Raw genomic sequence first — 25,422 nt, 5'->3', positions numbered from 1 at the left:
AAAAGTCGAACTTTTGAGCTGTCTATTGATTAAAATATGAAATTCTGCAATTAGCGTTTTTTCTTTACTGCGCTGTGTGATTTCTGTGAATAAGAACAACTGTCAAACAGCTCCGGGATGACCATTACCATGCAACAGTGGCTGAGGAATTTAAAACGCAATTTAAACGCACTAACTTTATTACTGTAATACTTTAATAGCCTAAATCTCGAGGCTTAAGAGGAACACTTAAGGCCTCCTCAGCGATTAGAACACGCGGGCCAATCATGTCCTGTATATATGATCGTATCCCCGCCCAGAAACTATGCTCTTTTCATCCTATTAACTCAGAACGGCCCACAAAGCGTGCTGCCTTTAACAGATAGAGCGCTTGCATTCACTTTGCACTGCCTTTAATCACTACCTAGTAATCAATCATAGGTAAGCACGGGGTATTTTTTGTTTTGTTTGTTTTTTTATGTTATCCACGCAACTGTCTCCATGTCAGTGGGATTTAACTACGTTTCCCCTTTAACCCTTGCAAACACGCTCTATCCAGGTAAATAATGCAAGACTGTTATTATTACTCATGGGCAATGGAGAGAAATTTTCTCCTAAGGTTACTCCGGGTTTTCAGGCATAGCAACTACCACGTTGCAACTGTAGCCTACTGCTACTAAAGCCAGTAAAAGAAGAGATCACAGACTGGATCAAGGAGAATACATAGCTATCATATTTTCCAAGATCTCAGTGTCTAAGAATTTACTGCTGGAATGCTGAGCTTTGCCATGTCAGCAAAATACCTCCAGTTTTCTTCAAGCAAAACTATGTTTAATTTAAACTTTTGCAGGTTTGCTTTCAAGGCAGGAGCTTTTACGAGTCCATCTGCCACTCACTATAGTCATGGGAATAGCTCAAGATAAAAGGTGAATGTGGGATTTCTTTAACATTCAGCATCATTTTATCTTTCGCTTATTTCACACACTTAGGATACTGATACAGTCACCAATTTGATCATGTGAACATCTTTGAAATCCAGTCTGCCAACTTTGTTTGGAGGCTGTGCAAGACTGAAGACGGACATCTACTGGCAGAGTTTGGTACTGTAATCTCTAAAACAAAGGCGGCGCAGGCTCTTAGGCGACATCAAGTCAGTGCTGTCACTCGGAGCCACCTCAAAAGAGGCAGCTTACATCTTTGAGACAGATTCTATATCGCAGGTTAGCCATTGGTGTCGCAACATACTGAGCTATATTAAGCATTTTAAAGAGAAGGTCAGTGTGTTATTTGACCTAAGTGCAGCAAACATACTTAAAATGTTTGTGTTCATGTAGATTCTTGCACATCACGCACACATGCAGACACAACGACAACAAACAGGAATCAAACAGGAATTCAGTGCACAAATAGTCAAACTGTACGTCTTATATCTATTTTTCCAATGCTGTCTTGAAGCCCTGAGAAAATACTGCCCCCTGACCTGGCTGGCATGGCCACAATGAAACAGCATGAAAGATGGGCTGGAATGCCATTGGAGAAAGCAGGGGTTCAACACCACTGGCACAGAGAGGGCTTAGAAAATGTGGAGAGAGACCCCCCCCCCCCCCCCCCCCCCCTGTTTTTTTGGGGGGGAGAGGTGTACTTGTGAGAGAACTCTTAAGCAGCACAATTCTGAGGTGATGTCTGGCCCCATTCAGCTACAGTAAAACAAAAAAGGACTGTGTTTTGTTAAACAAGCTTTATGGGTCTTTTATTAACTGTGTGGGAAGTTTAGTCCCGTAGCTTTTACACTTTGGTGAGATTAAAGTTGGGAGAATGGGTTGAGATCACTCTTTTGGCAGGAATGCTTCGGCAAAGAGGCGTCTTGCTGCTTGGACAAATGCTCAGTTTTGTCTGCAGTATATTTAGTGCTCCTCTGGTTTAACCAAAGGAAGGAATGGCATGTTGAAATGTATTTATTTAGATATAATTCATTTTGTTTAAGCTTAGTAAAGTTCAAGACTAATATCTGTTTTATTTTAACTGCAAGTAAGAAGTAAGGTTTGCTCTTCATATGTATTGCTAAGGGATAACAAACAATACATTTTCAAATCAATTCATTTCAGATGTTTACTCATTATAAACTAGCATTTTTTGGTAGTGTTTTCTTGCGTTTATCTCATCCCCTCCTATCCACTCCGCTGACCCTATTCTCACCCTCGCCGCACACTCATATATCCAACAGGCCGGCTCACCCCCTGCCCCAACACTGTGCTGGAACTGTTCTAAAGCTGTCAAAACACCCAGCTTCTCACACTCCCTGTGTCCACACAGAGTTCGCTTTAAGTGCACACCCTCCCAAAACTCTAACAAACACACACACTCTTAACAAAAAAACAGCCTATGCAACCTATTCACTGACACAAGTAGGTCAGAGCTCCAGTGGGTCTTGCAAACAGTCCACCATCACCCTGGAACTGATAACGATATCAAAGATTAAATTCTACCTTCGGCACTGACTCACACACACATATCAAAGCACACACACCAGCAAACATTACACTCCATATGATGTGGATCTACAGGATGAGAGCATTCACTTGTGTGTCTAGCGGGATGATTTTGTCATACAATTTTGTTTTAGAGGTGAGGGACAAGAAAAAAAATGTGGCATTTGCTTCTCTGGGAAGAAAGTTCAGATATGAAAGGTCAAAGGTGAACCTGGAGTAAGTGAACGTTAGTGAAACGAGCTTGTGGGAAACTGGCATTTCTACAGTACATGATTGATGGTGGGAAAATATTGAAAAAAAAAGCTCATAAATTCAAAAATGTCAGTTTTTTTTATCCCCACTGTTAAGCTCTGTCTCTTCTTTTTCTCTCTCTCCCTCACACATACACACACATACACAGAGTGGCATGGAGAAGTGGCTGAGTGTTGCCAGAGCTGGCACCCTGGCATGAAATAGAGTGTGTTTTGTAACAGCCGGCCTATTTGGTGATGGGCGATGGCACAGTGTGAGTTTACGTGAAAAACATTTAACGCTAGATAAGGCCTGAGACAAAGTATAAAATGAGGCAGACAGGCAAGGGCGCAAAAGAGGAAGTGAGGGAGAGAGGCTGAAGGAATTGTTTACTTGCGAAGTTATCAGTAATATGCCTTATCATGAGCCAGCTGGAAAACTACATGTGTGGGACCAGTGGTCATTGCTTTATTACACTCTAATGAAGACAAGTCACTGCACTGCTTGTGACCGAACGAGTGAAACCTTTAAAGAAAGCGACAATTGATTGGTCAGAATATATTATAGACTATTAAAATGCTTAAATGGTGTTTTGTGTTAGGGAGACATACTTAGTTATCTTTTATGCCTTGTAAAACAAAAACTAAAAAATAACAGCTATATTTAAATGCACACACACACACACACACAAACACACAAACACACACCATGTTGCTTGATTCAGACACGTTTGCATTTTTGAGACCATTGTTTTTTTTCTTTTACATGCACACTAGACCACCCCCTCAATCTCTGGAAGGAATAAATATAGACTAATGTGTTTGAGCTGCTAAATTGCTAAAGTTCAAGTTCTGCAGCAGACCCAATATAAGAGGTAAAACTTTCTGTTGACATACTTGTCTGCAGCTATTATTCCCCCAGTGTCATAACATGTGGGCCGGCAGCTTGTTGAGTCTGACTGTTTGGCCGCAGATAAATGTTCAACGACTTTAATACAGATATATTTCCAGGTCAAGTTTGTGCTGTTGATGCTGGTGGGCCATGATGGTTGAATATGTTGGGAATGTGAAGTGTCTTTAGGACAGGGTGAGAGGCTGGGAAAAGGAAAGAGGAGGAGGGCAGCACCACTGAGGGTTTATTGTGGGGAGAGAGGGGAAGGTCTCTTTGTTTAACTGCCTGCTGTCTGTCTGAGAATAAACAGACCTCTGATTATGATATTAATGCCAACTTAAATGTTTCACAGTGTGGTGCCTGGCTTTCGCAATGAAGTGCCTGGAGTGAAAAAGAACACGGGGCTGTATATTCCTCCCTGTCCTCAACTAGCAGCCCTAGAGTGCCAAAACGACCCAGTTAGAGCAATGCGGCATCTAGCGCACCCAACCACAACCCCATATCCCATCGCAACCACCAGCAGATCATATTCAAGTCAAGTTACTCAAGTCTCTCTGTGGATATAGTGTCTTTGGCACAGCCTCAAGTACCCAGTACTCAGTCCTAAGTAAAAACACTTAAGTGGCAAATTCCAGTGATTCCATCAGCTTTGTGTTTGCTGAATCGTTTTCTTGTTTTAAATTCCTTGCTTGTAAGCCTGTTTTATCCAAAATCACAGCCTGAGACAAAACAGCAGTGAGTGATAGCCAAGGTGGATATGGGGTTTTGACATGCAGAAGAGTGAAAAGGTAAATTCTTGAGTGGCACAAACCTTCTGCGATAAAGACAGACTATGCATCTGCCTTTGAAGTTATGTACTTCCTGCATTCTGACTTTGGGGGATTGAGGTTGCACAGGCATGGCTTGCTGAGCTCCAGTGCATGCAGTAACAGATAAAGATTTACAAAAAAAAGTTGGCTTTTGGTTCAATTCAGGTTTACAGGAGTATGTGCACAGACAGACAAACAGCCTCCCTGATGCTCTAAAAAGGCAACCTTAAGATCATATATGAATGCAAGGAAATACACATGTACACTCTCTGCTGGACAGAGACACACAGGTCAACGGAGGTGCCTCTTAAGCTGTAGCTGTCAAGTGCCAGGGCTAATCTTATTAAGGCTCTCTTCAGCCGTTGGTCTGAACTCTTAAAGTGATAGTTCAGTTTGGTGGAAACTTAGCCCTATTTCTAACCTAAACATATCTTTACAACCTGGGTGTTTTTTCATTTTACCAGGGCTGGCAGCTTTTTGTATAAGGCGTCTCCCAGAAAACCTGAGCACAGGTTGATACATAAAGAGTCCTTTTTACTAATTTGTGATAAATGGAGCATATATTATGCTCCAGTAAAAAAATAGATTACTTTAGTTACCATGACAGGTGATGGCTAAGCCGATTAGGACCCTAAGGATTCATAGGCTGTGCAGGTATCAGGGTATTACACTAGTGGAGATGAGTTAGGTACTTAGGTCAGGGGGGCAGCAGGAAATTATGTGAAGCTGGGGTGTGAGATTCAGGTTAAGGAATGACACAGAGACAGATATGGAAATGGGGATGGAGACTGAGAAGGAAGTAGGACCAGAGCTGGAGTAACTTCAGAAGCTGAGGGCAGAATTTAGGTTAGCACAGGAAACCAGTGTCAGGAGGCTTTAGCCTTGAAGGAGATTGACTCCTTTAAGCAAAGCAACATATTTAGCATGTCATATAATTAAAAAATACACTTAAGAATAGAGAACATTCCCAGGTGTAGTACACCATGGTTGATATGACTGATTTTTATTCTCCTTCCTGCCTTGAACAAGTTTAGTGTATAATCCATGAAAATTTTTCATTGTCAGCTTGAAATTGATATAATCCTTTTGATATACTCTCTTAGTATGCCCTTTAGTAAATCCATCAGCAGGGATCAGTGATGATCTTATCAGGAATTACTTGGAAAGTGTTGTATATAGGATACTGTGTTACTTAATTTTAATAATATTGTGATGGCAGGGAAAGAGTAAGCAGATCGGTTGTTAGAATTACATTTTTATATCCTTTATAAAAGAGGAAACGCCACCCATTAAACAGGCATGGTGCTGCAGGCGTAGCACTTCTCAGTGATCCGTTGGCACATTTACTTAAAGAGATTCTTTTTTTTCTTTCTGAACAACTGCTGAACATTAGTGTGAGATTACAAGTCCAAGAGAAACCTTTCTTTATCCTTTATCAAATGGACTAAATATTTGTATTTATTGCGTAGGTAATTGTGGTTCACCATGGTTGCCTTGTTGATAGTCACTGCAGTAACAACATTATTTGAGAAATCTATTGGCAGGAATGAGAGAAAATGCCACCAAACACTAGAAATTAATGATGCATTGCAAAAAGGAATCTGCTGTGAAAGTATTTAGTGCTTTGTAATAGTTTTATGGAAAATATTTAGGCTCTCTCAGCCTTAACTCGCTCAGCCAAAATGCATGTGAATGCAGATATTTATGTTGTGCAGAGTGCTATGCACTACACTGGGCATTTAAGAGTTTTATTGACCAGCACTTTACTGCAGATCAAAGGATGGAGTCTCTTTCGCAATACATGCAATCTATAAGTGGGTCTTGACATTTTCCCTACTACCCATGGTGAGGTTAGAAGTATTAGTGACCTCTCTGAACCACATATAAGACTAAACTTTGGACTGAGGTTAAGATCAAACAACTAACAAGAAAAGGGGAAGAAGAAGGAAACTGGGCCTTCCTGAAAATTGCATGAACAAAAAGAAAAAAATATATATTTTTGATTTTGTTCTTTATCTTGTACAAAAAGAAAAAAAAGGTCAAATTCAATCTGCTAGGTTTAAGAATATTTTGAAAATGAACATTAAATTTAATGTTTCAAAGTTCTAAACTTGTGAGACAATAGGACAGAGAAGGGACAGAGGCAAAGGAAATGCTAAAGTTGTGAGGAGAGAGATGTATTTGGCCTCAGCACAGGTCAGTCAGTATTCTCAAAACAGCCTGATCAAACAGAGAACGAAGCCAAGACAAACACCTCTGGACTTCAGTCTGGCACAGAAAAGCAGAACTGTAGGCCCGCCGAGATCACACTCCACAAAGTCAGTACATCAACCCTGCTCACTCTGCAAAATACTGTGTATCAGAGATTCCTAATCTATTTGGCTTGCAAACACCACAGCTAAGGAAATTCTACCTATGAAAGCCCATACCACAGGTCAAACATGTCCGCTGGATTATGTGCTTTCATTATTTTCTTTTAATAATCAAAAATATGGCAACTGCTATGTGTGGCATTTAATTTGTTAAATTGTAAAAACATATAACTTTGTGTGTTCTCTTTTGAAAACTGAAAGATCCTTGTCAAATATTGTAAATGAGCGTGTTAATGTAACATTTCTATGTTTGATATAATGCACATTTTCATCCTCGCTTCCATTTTTCTTGCAATATCCATATTGCTATCAGCCTAATTCAGTATCCATCTGCTTCTATTTAAAAGACACTTGCTTACATAAAGAAACAGATATGAAGATAGAGGGGAGGGGAAGAGCATAAGTGTAAACAGCAACAAAAAAAAAATCACAGGGAGACTCAGAAATAGTCAGATAGCCACATTACAGAGCACCATGGCATAACAGGAAGGCCCTTTGTTGTGTTTACTTCAAATAACCTGCATATCATTTATCTAGTTGCGCTGCTCTGCAGAGTTCCTCACATTGTATTAGAATTGAGAAAACAAAACAAAAACAAACGAGTTGTTAGGTAAAACCCTTGCATCTCACAGATAGAGCATTTACCTCGATAGCAATGCTTTTTTAATTTTATTCAGTTCAGCCCATTGAGTGGGTTTTATAATCCCGAGTGGTCAAAGCATTTTCTCAGGCAGTGCAGGAGGCATGTAATCCGTCAGCTGGCCTGAAATCTCAAAAAAAGAAAAAAAAATCATCAAATGAAGAGATATGATTTTCACTTAAAAGCACTAAATTGGAGTATCCTACACACGCTGCTCGGCTGTATCGCAAAGGAGGTCATCATGCAATCTCCAAATGCAGGAATGTCATTACACAAGACAGCAAATGTGCGCGCAGAAACAAAGCTGATATCTCGTGTACAGAGGCATCCCAAAATAGTGATGGAAAAATCTATACTAGCGGTTCCTTTTTATTTATTTCCACACCGCTGTGCCATGGCCTGATGATAGAACCAGCATGCAATTATCACCACGCACTGTGACCACATGTCATTAATTTGCTAAGCCATAGCACGACCACACACGTTTTAATCGTTTGATTAAGGGCGTGGGGTTAGGCTCTTTTGGATGCTGCACCATCAATGATACCAGCTAATCCTAGCCACTTGTGGGCACGGGTCATTTCAACCAAATAAATGTTAAGATGAAGCACAAAGATATTCTCTTTCAAAGATGAAACTAAAAGACAGCTGACCAGAAAACCATAATGGAGCTTAACAAGACTCAAGAAGTCAATATTTTTGTATAACCTGGCCTCTGATGTTGTTGAGTGCATTGCTATTAAGTATGTTGGGCCATTAAACAGGAATGAAGATAATAAAATGATTAAATATTTATGCTAACTCTGGTGATGTATTCCAGTGGGAAAGACAGAGACAGAAACAAAGACCAAGAATATTTCATTGCCAGTCAGTGCAACAATTTCCAAACTGTCTGCTTTAAGAAGACCACAGGTGATAAACCACATTTTACTGTCTAACCCTTAAATTGTATTTTGTGATCCGCTATGTCTGACCTCAACCTACATCACTCAGTGTTTTATTGTTCTTTCCCCGCAATAGATTTAAATGAAGGAAAAGATCCCTGTATTGCAATAACTAAAAATAGAACATGGCTTAAAATGTCTAGCCACACCACATAATATGTGATGAGTCAATTTCCAATTTTCATGAGGAAGCAAACCACAGACACTGCAGTCCTGCATACATCGAGTTTGCTTCCATCAGTTATCATATCTGATTAATTTATTCTGGAGTGTGTGTGTGTGTCCTTGACTGTGTGAGAAAGCGAGACAGACAGAGAGCCGAGAGAGCATCAGTCAAACATGCTGCATCATTCTGAAACAGCAAAAAAATTGGGCAGCCCTCGAATAAATGGCACGCGGTGGGCGATCACGGGGCAACAATGTGTACGTGTCAAAGCAGACGTGCAAGGAAACACCTTAAATAGAGCCAACCGCACAAGCACAGGCAAAATTACAGATTAAAAATCCTGTGGTTTCATGGGTGGTTCAGCCAAGACTGAAGCTGGTCTGACCTGGATTAGCAGGAACGGCACCCTTGGGTGTTCTGCTCTCTGAAAATCTGCCTTTGGCTATTACTAGACGAGACTGATACTGTATGTATGTGTCAGTCTGTTTATGTCTGTACAGTGTGGTTTGGAAATGTTGGTTTTTGGAATTTAAAAGCTTCACTGTGTGAGTCATTGTTTCTATATTTGTGGGTCTTGTGTTTGACTGAGTTAAAAGATTTTTTGGATGCATCCCTGTGATGGGAAAGCTGCTAGAGTGACTGAAGAAATAACTGAAAAATCATCTTTACACTGCAAGTGTCCTCTTTAAAACAAGCGGGGACAGAAAATGAGTGGAGGACAATGCTAAAATGAGCAAATATGTGTGTGAAACTTCAGAGAAACTCTCCTCTTCTTTATGTCACTTTCTGTAACCCAAGGAGAGCTTCTGGCAATGTAGGTGCTAATTGTTTTTTGTCCCCCCCCCCATCCTTAGTTAATGAAAGCCAAATTGCTGTTATGAATGGATAGACAGGCAGGAAAGGAAAGATGTGAAAACAAACAGGAAGATAAGGAGACAGAGTTCCAGGCTTGCAGGCATCGAAAATAAAAGACGCTAGAGATTGCTGCTGTGTGAGCGGCACGAGCTAGATTTATGGAGCTGCGCGGGCCCATTCGGGCCTGGGAGGTGCTTAGAGCATCCTGTAGGCGATGCAAGGAGACAGCCACACCCACACAACTCCACACATATACATCAATAGCCAAAAGGCAACCTGTTATGATATGCAATGTCATTTTGTACTGCAGAACACGCGCACTCCAAAACATCATTGCCATTTGGTCAGTCATATGATGCTGGAGCCAGTTCACCAAAAGGGATCGGCTTTCTGCCACAAATGAGAGGAGCAGATGCTAAAGAAAGATTTCCAGGGGTCAAATTGCATACAGCCTTGCACACATGCAGAACTATGCATGCATAATCATGCACAGTTGCGCAGGAAGATGTAGTCGTCACAGTGATAGAGCCGTACGACCAGGACACAATCACAAGCATGAACATAAATAGAGACGCAGTACAGCCAAGCCACCAAATGGTGCCACTTGGTCTCTGGAGAATATCTTGCCATCCTTTCCTGGATGCACATGCAGACACACACGCGCCCAAGTTTCCACACAGCAAAATAGAAACAGGACAACAGGTTACAAAGAGCAAGAGATGTGATTAAATAGAGAAATGGAGAAACTATAGCATGGGTTGAGGAGTGTAAAAGCAGAACAATCTATATGTGTCTCTGCATGCCAGACTGTCAGAGCCACTGTTAGCTCAAGGCCATTTCAAATATCAGTCCACTAGGCTTTTTTTTTTTTTTTGGAAGTTTCTTTTCAGCTATAATTTTAGGTGGCCCTAACCTACCTCAGCTCTCTGGTAATCTGTCATTTTGCAGCCACACAATGCAGTGGCAGGCAGCGTTTCCTGCATGATGAGCACTAAATCCAAGGCACAACTGGAAAAGCCAAAATCTAAAAGTTAAAATACCACAAACAAAATGACTTTTGCAGCATAAAACCTTTGAAACCGAAAACCTTAATCGTATTCTTTCAGCAGTGATGTCGTGTAATATGCCTTCCTATCAGTGCAGCGATCTCAGATCTCTAGACACAACCCCTGTCAGCCCCTGGCCTCAATCCAGCCTGGAGCTATCTGAGGAACCACAAATGGACAAAGACACCCTCTCTGAATTCAGCCAGCTCTCTTATCTCCTCTCGTTTGATCGTGTGGTCCTGTCCCACCCCGGTCCGTCCTTGTTGATGATACAACACCTTCTTATCCAAGTCTCTCACTACTAAAACATATTCCCTCACGCACCGACTCTCTGGCCTTGCAAATGTGTGTTTTGCTTCCCGCATGCATCATATAATGTAGACATTCAGTTTTTTGTACAAAAAGAACTTTGTCCAGATGAGCAGTTTCAATCTGTAAAGTAATCGCACCAAGCCACACTCGCAAGTACAAAGAAATCAGCGAGTGCTAGGGACACGGTGCAGCTGATTATCAAATCAAGGCAAATGTTCAACATGTGGAAAGAGATCATTTCTAAAGGGATGTTTTGTTTGTTTTTTGAACAGATTGTGATGATGATAAGTTGTTAACTTATCTGTTTTTTTTTTCTTTTTTCTTTTCATTTCTTCTAATGAAATCGTTCCTTTATCAGCTTCTTGGTTCAAACAGAAAACAGGACAGATCTGAGAAAAAGAAGGGTTCTGCCTTCTGATTGATCATGTTTACAATAATATGGAATAGGACTCTGTCAGAATTTCTCATTCTCACTCCCTCAGCCTGCTTTACTCTTTCCTCCACGGCCGAAACCTCTTCGTGTCCCTCTTCTTTGATCTCCTCTCCTTTTTCTTCCCTCTACAGCTCAATTTCTCCTATATTAATTTGATACAATCTGCTTCTCTTCTCTTCTCTTCTCTTCTCTTCTCTTCTTTTCTTTCTCTTCTCTTCTCTTCTCTTCTCTTCTCTTCTCTTCTCTTCTCTTCTCTTCTCCCAGCAGACAAAGGCCTATGTTCTTTCTCACTCTGCATTCTGCTCTTGCATACACATTCTTTGCTCACTGACACCCCGTTTAAAACAACAACAACAACAACCAGAGAAGCAGCCAATAAGAAACAAACTGTACAATTGGCATCGCCAGCACAATCCCTTCTCTTATTCTCTTTTGCCCTCCCACCCTCCCTCTCCATCCCACCCTCCCTCTCCATCCCACCACCACCACCACCATGTTTTCTCTGTCCAAAACTTACTAAAGAGGACAAACATCATGTGGTGCTGGAAAAAGAAGACACTGTTGCAGGATGACTGAGTCTCTGTTATATTTTCTCCATTCTGTGTGTGTGAAGAGTTATGTTGAATTCCACCAGTGTGTGCATGAGCGTCACTTTATTACTAGTTACATCTAATACACCTACCACACACACACATGCACCTCACAGACACCAACTATTCAAATTGTTCTTGAGCCGAGGTGCAGGCTTAAAGCAGACTATTTGTGTGTTTTAGTTCTGTGCATGAGCATGTGCGCGCATGTGACTGTGCATGTGCGTCGTATTGCCCAGATCACACAAAAAGACACTTCTTCTTATACGATTCCCAGCTGTGTGGACTTGGCGCGCTAGTCGGCCATTCGACAGCCAAGAATGTTTGGTGTGCAACTCTACTGGAAAGCCCCAGTTACCCACACACACTTACTTAAACACACACTCACAAACACATATGCACCGCATCTACTGAGACATCCTACTCCTCTGAGCAGACGCAGGGAAGGGCCTCACCCCAAAAGGAAGAACGGTTCAAATTCCACAGCTGATAGAAAAAACACTGAACAGCGAGGGAAAAGTGGAGGAACTGATGTCAACTTTTGTCACACCATCCCTACACCCACCACATTTTCACCATGCTTCTATTGTGGTTGATGAAGGGGGGGTGTTTCGACTGTTGTCAGAGAAACCAGTTTTCTTTCCATGCTTTGGCCAGTAACTGTAGCGAATCACTGTTTGGCTCTGTAGACACTAAGTGACTCCATTCTGCAGCTATTCCTTTAAGCTTGACTCATGTATCCAGACTTCTGCAGGTGGTGAGCACATCTAATTCTGTATTTAACCAAGCTAGGCAAACTAGCAGTTGCAGGGAACATCACAATATGGCAGAAGAAACTGGGATTTAAAGTAGAGCACAGCTAAACAAGATGATCTGTGCAGTTTTTCCTCCTTTTTACCACAAAAAGAAAAGTGGGAAGAGTATGAGGTAGAACTTCCACTTGCCAAAAACAAAAACCCAAACTGCCCTTTTAGGTAGGTCACAAAGTTTTATCAGTGCTGTGCAAATCAATGTTTTTGTGTGTATGTATTTTTTTTTCTATAGGAAGATCTACAAATAAAAAGATAAAGTAAAATTTCAATTAGTTTTCAAGTGTTTGTTCAGTACACCCGCTCTAAGATAACTTATGTAACCTCCCAAAAAGCTTTCGGAGAAGTTTAAAACGAAGGCTATTCTAGTTCAGCCTGCGATATGTCGATAAACGCAATACACTGAACAGCCCAAACTAACTGAACCGTTATGCAACCCTTTGCTGTCTGTCCACATGTGGTCTTGCACTGTGAACTGCTCTGTAGCGAGCATACAGATTAAATGGCATGGCAATACACGTAGCATGTGCAACAATCCCCGTAATCTCCTACCTTTGAAACACATTCGCTTCTGCAATCAGTTCAGGGCTCTTTTATTTCCCCCTTTCGACGTCCACTTTAAGTTCACACCTCTCCGCTGCTCTACTCCATTCGCTTTATTCTGGGCAGCGCTCGTCTCTCGCTTCTCTCCATTAAACTGCAAGGCACAAACAATTGCGATCACTTAATAGCATTCCTCGGGATGACAACATCTAATCATAACTCACATGCTTTAACACTTGCTCCTCCGGTTCAGCACTTGAAATTCCTCAAATCATCGCTTTCGTTTCTTGTAAAGATCTGCCAGAGCTGACAGAAGAAAAATACTCCCGACTGTTGTAGCCGAGAGACGCCAGGAGAAATGCAATTACACGGAGACTGCTGCATATTGCAAAACCTGCAGACATGCTCTTGTTTGCAGACCCCTGCTATTGTGCTCCGGGATCTGTCTGGGTAGTTGTGAGCCTGTGGTCCTGATGCGAGTTTTTCCACGTCCCTTTGTTGTTTCTGTCACACCTACAAGGAGGGAACACACGGAGGAGGGGAACCTTGCCCCTACTTTCTTTTGTCTGACTGTTTTCACACAGCAGAATCATGGCTGAACTACTCTATTTCTTTATTATTATTATTATTATTATTATTATTATTATTATTATTATTATTATTATTATTTTATTTTATTTTGTTTGTTTCTTAAAATATTACACTTTACGTCGCAGACGTACGAGCGTCTCTGGCATACATTTCACCCTCGTGGCATCAGCCCCGTTTCGTTTAATCTTTTCTGTGTTGATTTATATTTGTTCCATTTTTATTTATTTGTAATCCGCCTATAACTAAACAGCATATCCCCAAATAAAAGTGCATTTGCCCTTTGTTCTATCTCACCCGCACTTTTATCTTTTAGTCCCCCGTCTCACCGAATCCCTTGCCAGAAGTTTGGTCCTTGCTGGGGAGTAGACTGTCGCCGCTGTCTCTCTCTCTCTCTTCTCCTCCCCTTTCCTTCCCGCGTTGTCTTTCCCAGGCGGTGGCAGAACCCAGTTGTGCTTCACTCCAAACCATCCTGCATGGACAGCACGCCAGCGCTTATCAACGAGCACAGTGATGACTGCATCACTGCTTGTCACAAGCGCCACACCCATCCATTCATAAAGCAAAGCGAGTGCCAGCCTCCAGACCAGACTGCTCGCTGGGTGAGGAGGTAGTAAAACAACCACAGTGCTCCTTAAGGGGAAAATGGCTATAATATTAGAAAGTCATGCCTTATATCTCTGTGTCTGAGGTGCTGAATTATGAATTTGTAGCCATTTAAATAAAATAGATCTCACCTTGTGAGTATGAAGTGATGAGTGTTTTACCATAGTAAACCGTGATGGTTGGGGAAAAAACGTCAGCACTACGCAAGCATCGTGGTCTTCATAGTGACTATAGGATGTGTGAGTTTACGTCTTTTGCTTAGTACTGTTTATGTATTCTAGTATAATTAAAATTGTAACACCTAAATAAATAAATAAAAAATCATTTTAAACACTAATAATCTGACACTTAAGATGCAGAGTCACAAACTTAACAAGTGTGTATCCGGGATCAAAATGAAGGTCAAGTTCAAAGTTGGGTGTTTTGTTTGATTCGTGAACATAGAGTGAAGGGCACTAAAGAGTTCAAGGTTGCTTTCAACTTTACACCGTATCACACAGTCTTTCAACATTTTCATGTATTTGTAACTCCTCATAGATTATCCTTGATAGCTTTATAAAATATTTTCTATAATGGGTGTTGCAGTTGGATTTATCCCACCCCCTCTTGCCACTTATTGAAATATTCTGTCAGAACGATAGATAGATAGATAGATAGATAGATAGATAGATAGATAGATAGATAGATAGATAGATAGATAGATAGATAGTAACACAGCTGACTTCAGCATATGCACCTGAACAAGTCTGTGTGTGGAAGTTCATGTAGTTCATAATATGGCTGAAACTGTTTACACCTTTGTTTTTATTCTTTCCACTACTCACCCAAGTTCAAAACTATTTGGGTGGATGTTTTGGCGTAACAAAACACTATTGTAAGATCTTGTATAGTCACTCTTTGGAGAGGATGTTGGCTACAGAGCCATTGTTCCACAAATACAGGGTGAAGTTTTTTCTAAGTAGAAACAATTCATCACTAGTCAATCAGCTGCCATTAGTGCACTCCGTCTTTGTTATTCAGACACTTCAGTTGCCCATTTAGCACTTGGTTCTGTCAGATAGACATTTTATTTTAAGAATTAATTTTAGCATAAGGTACAGTAGTTTGTTTGTTTTTTTTTACTAGTGTTTGGGATAGTGTTATTAGTATTATCACCACTGTATGGTGTATTTATGGGGGCAATAGTTAAAAAGTTAAGGACAAGTATTACGATACAAAACCAAACCTGTTGTTAAGGCAGCAGACTCATAATCTCAATGAACGCCCAAGCCTCAGTAAACATATGCACCAAATATCTCTTCATTCTTCTTGTATTGACAAATCTAACCATTAGCACAAGCAAAAATTAAAGACTGTATATATATATGGTCTACATTTTTTTTCCCCAACATTACTCAACTCATTTATTTTTTTCACACCTAGTTGTATTTTTTTTTTTTTTTAGCAACAAGGTGAGCCAACAGTCTTCTAGGAACAATTCACCTTCTCTGAACAACCATGAAGATGTGAGGCTAAATAAGCAAAGCAACACGTCATTTGGGTCAGTTTGTGTAACCTTCAGGATTTAAGATTCAGTATTTTCACTGCCACTGTGTTTAAACATAGTTGTGTGAAATGCTTAAAATTGGGAGCTTTTATTACAAACTGCATAAAAGGATAAAAGTCAAAAGGGTACACAGTTCCAATGATAATAATATGAATAGCTGCAAAAAGTTAAATAAAATGAAATAAAATGGTAACAGTCCTAGCTTACAACTTGTACTTGCACTTTCATCAAAACAAATCAAATAAAATTAGAAAATATTACATGTGTTTATAAAAATACACCTTTGTGTGGAAGGTAATGTATAATATAACACAACAGGAAAAAATGATCACTTCAATTTGTTCTTCGCCATAAACTTGTTTTTTTTTTAATTGTCAGTGAAGTATTTGACCCCCACCTTTCATCAACATTTCTGTAAATAGAGGTCTTTTCTCTGTATATTCTCTTTTTGGCAAAAGCATAAATGTCAGGAAGTTGAGTGAGTGTGAGAGGCCCCTGTCTCTCACAGATTCCCTAAAACTCCTTCTCAGACAGGCATCTGAGCTGCTATTGTCTTGTGAAGGGAAAGGAACTTGCCCAGGCTTGCTCCTACCTCAGCATGCATGCAAGTCCTAAGCAACCGTCCTCAAGCTATGGCCAGCAGATGCTCACATATGTGCAGGCGGGTGTTGTCACATCATGCTGTAGCCGCACTCTTAGTACACTTGGGAAGAACCACTACTGTGAATTATAACACAAACACAACACATGCACACACATACAACACACATCTGTAAACACACACGCTACAACTTCTCTGAACTATAATACGCGTACACAAAGTCACTTATTTTCACTCTAGCCCCTGTACCTGACCATTTTCAAAGAAATGTTTGACCTATGAACCATTCAAGCATAAAAAGACATCTAACCCAAGGGATGAATCAGTGTTGTGTCTACTCATAACAGACCGCTTAGCAGGGAATCTATTTTAAATTGTATCTATAGCTCTTTGTTACTAGCAGCCCTTCACAAAAACGCAGACTTTGTACCCATTTCTATAGTTTGCCAATGTTAAACAGTTATCAAGGCATAAAATAATAATTTTACCAACAAGGTGATTGCCAAAGAGCTATTAGCCAAAAACTAGACACATTTTGGCTTGGCGGGAAATTTGCAGAAACTGGACTGGTGAAGAACAAAGGAAAGAGGGACAGGCTTGAGCGACTACAGCAAATAAACAATGTTGGAAAGTCATATCCTTAAGAAACAGGAAAAAAAATCCAGCAAAGACCTGACACACTTCAGTTGATCCATCTAGTGTTCACTGAAACCTCACCAGAAATAGTGTCAGTAGAAGGGTTTTGCTACCAAGAAGCCATTCTTAAGAAAGGGGAAAGGGGGAATTGGCCCAATTACACAAGAACTGGACTGAAAATCAGTGGCAACAGGTTTTATGGAGAGATGAATCCAAATTTGAAATATCTGGTTTAAAATCATTGTTAATATGTACAGAGGAGGTCAGGTGAGAGGTACAACGAGATAATGTTATTCACCTCATCTGTCAGTGGTCGTAATGTTATTCCTGATTGGTGTAAATTCTTAAGCAGTAAGGGTGTATTTAGTTTTCGGCTTACTTTTTATTAAATAAATAAAGACACGATCTAATTTGTCATGTGCAGTTGTGTTTACCCACCTTTAAAACCTGGTAAAGTCCAGATAGTTTTTTGTTAATGTCCTGATACAAAAACCATTACAATTGAAAGAGGGTAAACTTTCTTTTTCTACTAGACTGCAGATGGAAATAAAGATGGGTATAGATACAAATACATGCCACACTGAAGGTCATGAGACTGTAAGTGTATTGAATCTGTCAACATCTCTGCTTAAATTGGGCAAAACTTCTTTTCTCTTCCTAATGGTGTAGATGGGTCTACCAAACCTTTATCTCAAAGTGTCTTGTACAGCACTTTTGAATTGCCAGAGGCCTCTGCAATAGCACTATTTATGCAGCTGCATGGGCACAATAGGGGCATAATAGGGGATCCACATGGTTCATCTCTCACTCTGTCCCTTTCCTAAAGGGGGGAAACTGCTGACCCCGAAGGTCTGAAAGTCCTATGTCAGCTATATACAACAAACAAAAACATTTTGCCTATGTGTTGCACCTCCAATACATAAAAATATGCCTTAACAATACAATACACAACTAGCTACACACTCACAAAAAAGTCCTGAACAGATCATTTGCACTCAGCAGCTCTGTGCCTTCACTGTAGTATGTCAGGAACCACAATGGCCTTTGACACCAGACATCACACTGAAAGCTAACTTTAGGCTGACGGACCACAATGGGCTTCTCGTTGCCACAGAGCCTCTGCTTTTTTTCGGCTTGATCTCGCGACAAAGCGGTGTTAGAGAAATACCAATTGAGCCTGAACAATTGCTCACAAAAGGGGCACTGACTTGGTGTTTCAAGCACTCTTGCTAAAGATATCACATTCTAGACCACGTGTTGTGATGGCAAATTATAACTGTTTGACTATGTGCTGCAGTTATTGTTTTCTACTCGTAAAATATTTAAATCCAGGGGATTTCAGAAGAGACTTACTGCTTAAATTCTAGATGATTATAGGATTATTTTTTAATATCTTCTCAGTAGAACACTTCTCAAATGTTTTACATGGACAGCAGCGGTCTGCTTTAACATCAGTGGAGGGGATGCAAAGTTGCAGAGCAAGTTTGCAGCATATTTTCAATATTTACATTTACAAAATATATAATTCAATTTTTCAGCCACATGAAGTTTGGACATCTGTAGCAACTGACTCTGCAGAAAGTTGGCAAACTCTGCACTATGCACCTCAGCATCCAGTGACCTTGCTTTTGATTTCATGGCTGAGTTACTTTTGTTCCCAATCGGTTCCACTTTGTTATAATACCACTAACCGTTGACTGTGGAATATTTGGCAGTGAGGGAAATTCACAGCTGGACTTGTTGCGCATTTTTCAGGGATGAGGGTTTGTTTGTTTGTTTTCACCAAGTTGTTATATGGTGGGTAATCACAGTGTGTTTGTATATTACCAGTATGTGAGCAGTCAGTTTAAGAGAAAATAAAGGTGACTTTGAAAACTGAATAAGTGTACCTCAAACAAATGCTCATTACCCCATCGAGTTTGTAAATATTTTGCTTTTCCTCTTTTTGATTTTGTGTTTTTGGACATGCGCATATGCATGCTGTACCTGTGTCATCTGTTTAGAAACCTCAAAAAAAGGGGTCAGGGGTCAATTTGCTAGTGAGGACAAAGATCAAAGAGGCAATGACAGAACTCCTGCTATCTGTTCTTCCCACGTTCTCTCCAAGCCCCTCCATCAAGGATGAAGAGTAGCATTCGGTCTTGGTCTGTACTCATCCAGGTTTGGACACCTGGCCTCTTTGGCCAGAACTCCAGGCTGCCCGTGTCCCTTCAGAGCATCACTTGGGTGCTATGAATAGATACAGGCGTATGCTCGCTGCTGTCAGCTGGGCATTGGCACGTGTGGCTCATGCAACGCAATGCTCCAGACTGGCGTCACTGCACCGACAGCACATTCAGGTCACCATGGAAACAGGGATGAGCACAGCTACCCCTGCCCTAACATTCATTGGCTGCATTTTACAGACAAACTGCATTTTCTTATTCTTTCTCTTTATCTTCCTGTCTTTGTTTTCTCACCTCTTCTTAAAAAAATAATAACTATATTCCTCTCCATCTATTTGTTTAGTTATGACGCTCAACAGGGAACTGGAGGTTTGAGATTCTACCAGAAGGCGTTATAGTCACCAAGTTTTAAAACCTGGGTGATTTTTATCCTTGTGGCTCTAAATTAATAGTAGGATTACAGGAAAGTATGGTGCCATGGCAGTCCTCTCTCTTGTTTCCTCTTTAGCATGCGCTGTGAAGGTGACCACCTTAATGAAAGGGTGTGTGGGTCACTGCATTTTTCACTGAGGGACAACTGTTTTCTCAGGAGAAATGAGCAGATTGCAGTGTTTGTACTTCCGCTTCATTTGCCACTTTGTGTTTAATCACATATCATTTACTGCGTACTGGCCAGAGGGAAAAAGGCTGGCTTGGTAGTAGGGACAGGTACTGGGTTATCACCGAAGACAGGAGTTACTGGGAAGTTGTATCCTTTGCTGTAAGTGCTCTTTTTAAGTCTGCAGAGAATATCTATGAAACCAGAGGCAGCTTTCAGACTTTTTGAAAGCTGCCACTGGGTCAATTCATATATAAACAATGACAGCTGTTTTTTAAATGTTTAATTTCTTCTTCTTTTTCTTAGCCATTGCTGCAGGTAAAGCAGAGCACAAGAACTCAGCATTTCTCTCTAAACCAAAGATTCGTCTGTTTCTCAGACTCGCTCTCCCCCACATACTGTGAGCAGATTGATATATGATATTGTGGGACTTACTTAAGTGAGTAGTCTTTTACATTAGAATCACAGAGGCTCAAGTTTCTAGTGAGTTAACCAAAAGCAAGGCTGATATTACGCTGACATAAAACCAGACATTTAGAATTTAAATCAACCTGACACAAGCTGTTTAAGGTTTTGAAGATGTGGATATGCACTATATTGTATCTAGTAAGATTTTAATGTGTATAAAGCTGTTGCTCCACAGCATTTATATTGACATACAGAACAGGAAGGGAATGTTTGATAAATATGGTCAATACGTCATATAGCCAACACACCCAAGACAAAAAGAAAGAAAATGGTCTAAATAGTCCAACAGTATGCAACAGTAAAGATGACCCCAATGGCAGCAAATTGCTGGAAACTTTACTATAACCCTGATGTAGAAAGTAGCTTACCATGGGGAAGAAGCTGATACAGTGTCTAAAGAATTTTTTAAAGTTGCAATATTGGTTTCGCTAAATGTTCTCACCCTAGATAGACTGAGCTTTGTTTAACTTGTCAGGAAAGAACTGCCCAAATATATTTGACACTTGCATACACAGAAAATTCACACAAGAGCGGAACAGAAGATCCTTGACCGGTTTGGGCTGTGAAACAGGAGAGCCTACGAGACTACACTATGTGAGGTAGCATTGGCACTTGCATACACAAGAGCCACATCTGAATTTTAACACTTAAATCTTTTTAGTTTACACATGAATTAATTACACATTATACAAAGTCTAACAACTGCTGAGAGGAAGGGCCTGCTTTAATGCTCCTTTTTGAACCCTTTGGTGAACTGATTTGATTTAGTTTAACGTTAGGTTTTCAGTTAGCATACTACATAACCATTGGATGGTGCATTTTCACTTTTGGGCCTTAGCTTCCAAGTATGCACACACCACCCAACAGTTTCGTGTCAGTACCACTTCAGATAACATGATACTGATCTATTTTCAATTCCTTATGTATATGTAACCGTTACTTCCTTCACCCTAAACCTAACCTAAACCCAACTTGTGTTTTGTTTTGCAAAAAAATGTGACTGTGTAACCAAATTTGTGTCCCTGCAACACGAGCAATGCAAATAAAATATAAACATGGCTATTATAGATCCAGAGAGATAATGAACAAAGGTATGATGACAGCTGATGGAAATGTTGATGTGTTTTGAATTTAGTTCGTGCCCTGAAGATGTCCATTCATCTCTCTCATATTAACCCTATTAGCAGTCTCACTGACAGAGCACAATGATAAGGGTTGCCAGGATATCGCTGTTATTATTGCTGCGACTCTATTTTGAGACTCAATAACTCTCTCACCCACACGCTGGTAATGAGAGGAGGGTGAGAGGTGTTTAGGGATTACAAATGACCAAATTTTGATCTGTTTCATAAAGCAAAGGTCTAAATCATACCAGCTTTGAAGGTGTGGCATATCGCAGTACCATTGTAGCTTAGTCTTACAATCAAATGAGTTATCTTTATGATAAAATTTGTTTTGAACTGTGTGATTTAAAAGAGGTAAGAAAACAAAAAAAATATTCAGCTGTCACCAGCTGTCGCTATTCTGAGAACAAACTATTTGCCATAATGAAACCTTGTATTAAGCACATTCAAAGTATGCTCAAAGGTTGCGTGCCGAATCTGAGACAAGACTGATTTTATTTGAAACACTGTTTGGAAAATAAATCCATCATCATTTGAAAGGTGCCATCTGCACATATGGACACATACACATAAACGCACGCGCACTCACACACCAGCGTCAGCACATCAGCGTCAGACAAGCCAAACAATGCCCACTGCTAGGCAACCATGCCATCCCAGTGCAGATGGCAGGGTCTGATCATGTTTATTTTACTTTAATCTAATGCTTTTAAGTCCCATTGCCAACCCATGCAATCAAACTGACGTTACTGGGGATATGCAAGTGGTGTGTTTGTGTGTGTGCGTTTGAAAGAGAGGTCAGGACCATCCTACTAATAGTGATTATATAATGGACTATACTTAAATGGTCAGCGTCTGCATGACTATGTGTTCAATTTCTATTTTTCAATAAGCTAAATAGTGAAATGAGGAAGATCATTCTGGCAAGTTTGCAAGTTGTGGAAAGGCAGGGCCAGTACCGAGTTGCATCATAGAAAAGAATTAAAAGTTTATTTTAGTGTTTAATGATTAACCAGATAGTTAGAATGTGACACAGTCACTTGTGAGTGGCAAAAGAGTAGTAATTATCTTTACCACATAACTGAAAGATGTATAAGAAGTTTCTTTACAGAGCTAAGCTTGTTAAAATGTTCTATGACTTTTAATTAAAATTATGAAAGATAGAACATAAGTAAATAATTTCACTTGGATTTTATCATATATGTGTTTAAGTTCAAAGAAACTGGATCAAAAATATTATTAACATACCAAAACCTTCTGGAAGCCTAAAATCAAAAATAATGACAGAAAAAAAAAATGACAAAGTTTAATGTACCCCTGTCTTTATTTTAAGCATGAAACCTCAACTTCTCGTGATTTTTAGAGAACATTTGGGATATAGTGAGTCAGTTTTTGCTGGATGTTTAGTCATTTTCCCCAAATTAAAGGCCCACACAGACAGGAAAAGGTGGCTTGCCTTGGTTTGGACATGTGTGGGTGTAGCTTTCAGTCTCAGTCTGGTGATGCACGGAAGCTGTGGCTACAGAGGTGAATGGGTTATCCCGGCTTAACTATAATCTAGTTTGTTGCAATAGAACAGATCTATCCTACTGCAATTTATATCCACCCATTTGTGTCGGTGTTATATTTTTGTTTGCAGGCTGGATGGAGTCTCCAGTCCGTCTGCATTCCAATTATCATAATCATCTACTACAGTTTACACACCCTACTTTCTACTACTTTTCTACTACTCAGCCTGTTTCACCTGTTTTGAAGTACTTGAATTTTTTTCTGCAAACTGTTTAGGCAAATAATTTGAACACATCAAGCACGTAAAGTCCGTTTGAAATAAATTACTTAATATATACAACTATAATTGCTCCAAATATGAAAAGATGACTGCAATAAAGCTTATTTCAGCAATTTACAGTTCAGAGTGTAAGTAATTCTTTTTATCACTTTGCAGTTCTGGAGTGGTTTGACTGTTTTAGATCATGCTTAATACGTTTATCAGTACATACACCTGCATGAATTATGTTTGTGAGTCTGAGTGTGGAGATGAATGGCTCATAGTCAAAAAGCTACAGAGTATTTACACCTGAATAGCATCTGCACTTTACGGCTCATTTTGACCAGAGTGGTGTATTTAGTGACTGCACACAGTTTGTTTAAGCAAAAAGAAAAAAACTGATGTAGCAGCTAGCAACGTCTTGTACTGTTGCCTTGCATGGAAAACGAAAGATGGAAACAAGACTTTAAATTAATATTAATGTTGTTCCATAATTGCTGGTAATAAGGAGCTGTTTGCTAACAGCTTTCCATATCAATTTGAAAGGTGATGATGTGTGCTCCTCCCAACTGTCTTCAATCCATTTTTGAATGTTTAAATGGAAAAATATCTCATACAGAATAAATAAGCATCATTTGGAATATTAATATTGTTCAGTGTCTGCTTTTGGTGCTTTTTTGCAGAGAGTACTTTGACACCCAGCTATAAGTTGGGATATAAACTACATGATCAGTTTAACAGTGGATTGTTCTTATTAGAGCCATATAGGTCCACCATACCACAATCACTATCCCAAAACACCATTTTGGATGAATTCTTTTGTGGATTTAGGCTTGTCTCAATGCCACTGCCCACACTGCCTGAATGTTAAGATCAAGACTTTATAGGGGTCATCTGGTATGTGTCTCCTTGGTCTTCTTCTAGCTGAACATAGGTCTTTATAACTATGGCTTTGAAAACTGATTCAATTCCCTGGATAAGAACCTAACCATCCTGAAGACATCTATGGAGATACAACATAAAAACTGGCATTTGTTAATCACTTACATATATATTTTGAACTAGTTCTGCTTTGTCTTTGCTTGTCTGCTTTAAGGCCACACTCTATCTGCACGTCATCAGTCAGCAATGGCAGTTCTTTTCAGCTCTGTCAGTTTGTGGTGTGCCCCTCCTTCGTATTTCAGTGTGTTTAAAATGGAAGATCTATTTATGCAGCCTGTCTTTAGGAGCTGGTTTTCTGATTGCTTCGTCAGAGAGCTGGTCTGTCTGTGGCAGCAAGCTGGAGGGGCTTTAGGCTCTTCATCCCCCCTGGTGAGCCTCTATCCCAGCAGGCTTAGGGACACAGTCCTAGGCAGCTGCCACAAGGTTGGATTGGTAAGGAATAAATAGCCTTTCTCCACAACAATAATGAAGAAGAAAAAGCAAACAGATTCAAAGATACTGATGATGTTATACATGGTGTGGTATTTACCACACCTGCTAATTCATAATGCCTCAACCGGCCTTGATGGATGAACTTGTATTGCAGCATGGTTTTTAAACCATCCGGGCTCGGTCGAAACCCATCAGCAGTTTGGGCAGAGCACCAAACGAACTTGTTTTGTTGGTTATTTGTTTTTTCAGTTGTAGAAATAGAAATGTGACACTCAAACGTGCCTTAAATGCTGAGATAACTAGACAAAAGGCCGGTACTGTGATTGTTCCACGATTACTTTTCAGAAGGGAAAAGTCATACTCGTGTTGTCATCAGCATTTCCTCTGTGACTTTATTGAAGTGACACATCAGGGCCTTTCATTGAGGGTCTGGTTGAATCTATTTTTGTCTTGTCACTCTCATTAATAAAAGATTTCAGACAGTCTACCAGGGAATATGAGGAGAACATTGCTTCAATACTGTTATTACTTGGCACACATGCACTAACATACATCCACATTTATATCATAGAATAGTTCATGCTTAGGTCTTATCTCCCCGACATTGTGTGCTCAGCTGTGTGTTACACCTAAAAGCCAACTATTGACAAGTATTGTGGCAGTACACAGCATGAGTGGCCCTGCGGCTGTGTACAGGGCTGGAGAACCGAGCAGCACTATTGGCTCAGTTAACAAGGAATATATCACTGCAGCTGTTTGTCTTCACGTGTTTCACGTCTTATTCTCATTTTCTACCTACAGGCCTTCAGTTCTTTTTGTTTTCTGTTAATTTGTTGCTT

The 25,422-nt window shown here is 40.1% G+C and overlaps 2 protein-coding genes across 4 annotated transcripts in view; one reads left to right on the top strand and one right to left on the bottom strand.

The window, feature by feature from the left end:
• Window positions 1-14,179, bottom strand: part of rhobtb4 (Rho related BTB domain containing 4) — a 39,059-nt gene extending 24,880 nt beyond the window's left edge. The window contains exons 1-2 of one of the 3 annotated variants that reach the window (XM_006784105.3): window positions 13,995-14,179; window positions 13,119-13,263 (exon numbers count right to left, since the gene is read on the bottom strand). The gene's annotated coding sequence lies outside the window, so the exon portion shown is untranslated. Of the gene's footprint in view, window positions 1-13,118; window positions 13,264-13,333; window positions 13,608-13,994 lie in introns of those variants that run through there. The other 2 variants (XM_006784104.3, XM_006784103.3) reach the window with 2 other exon arrangements.
• Window positions 1-25,422, top strand: part of nol6 (nucleolar protein 6 (RNA-associated)) — an 82,294-nt gene that overhangs the window by 29,626 nt on the left and 27,246 nt on the right. The gene's annotated exons all lie outside the window — the stretch shown is intronic.

Source organism: Neolamprologus brichardi, chromosome 12 (genome assembly GCF_056152115.1).
Source record: "Neolamprologus brichardi isolate AB-2024 chromosome 12, ASM5615211v1, whole genome shotgun sequence".
NCBI lineage: Eukaryota > Metazoa > Chordata > Actinopteri > Cichliformes > Cichlidae > Neolamprologus > Neolamprologus brichardi.
Note: the sequence above shows the minus strand (reverse complement) of the source record. Positions and strands in the feature narration are given on the sequence as shown.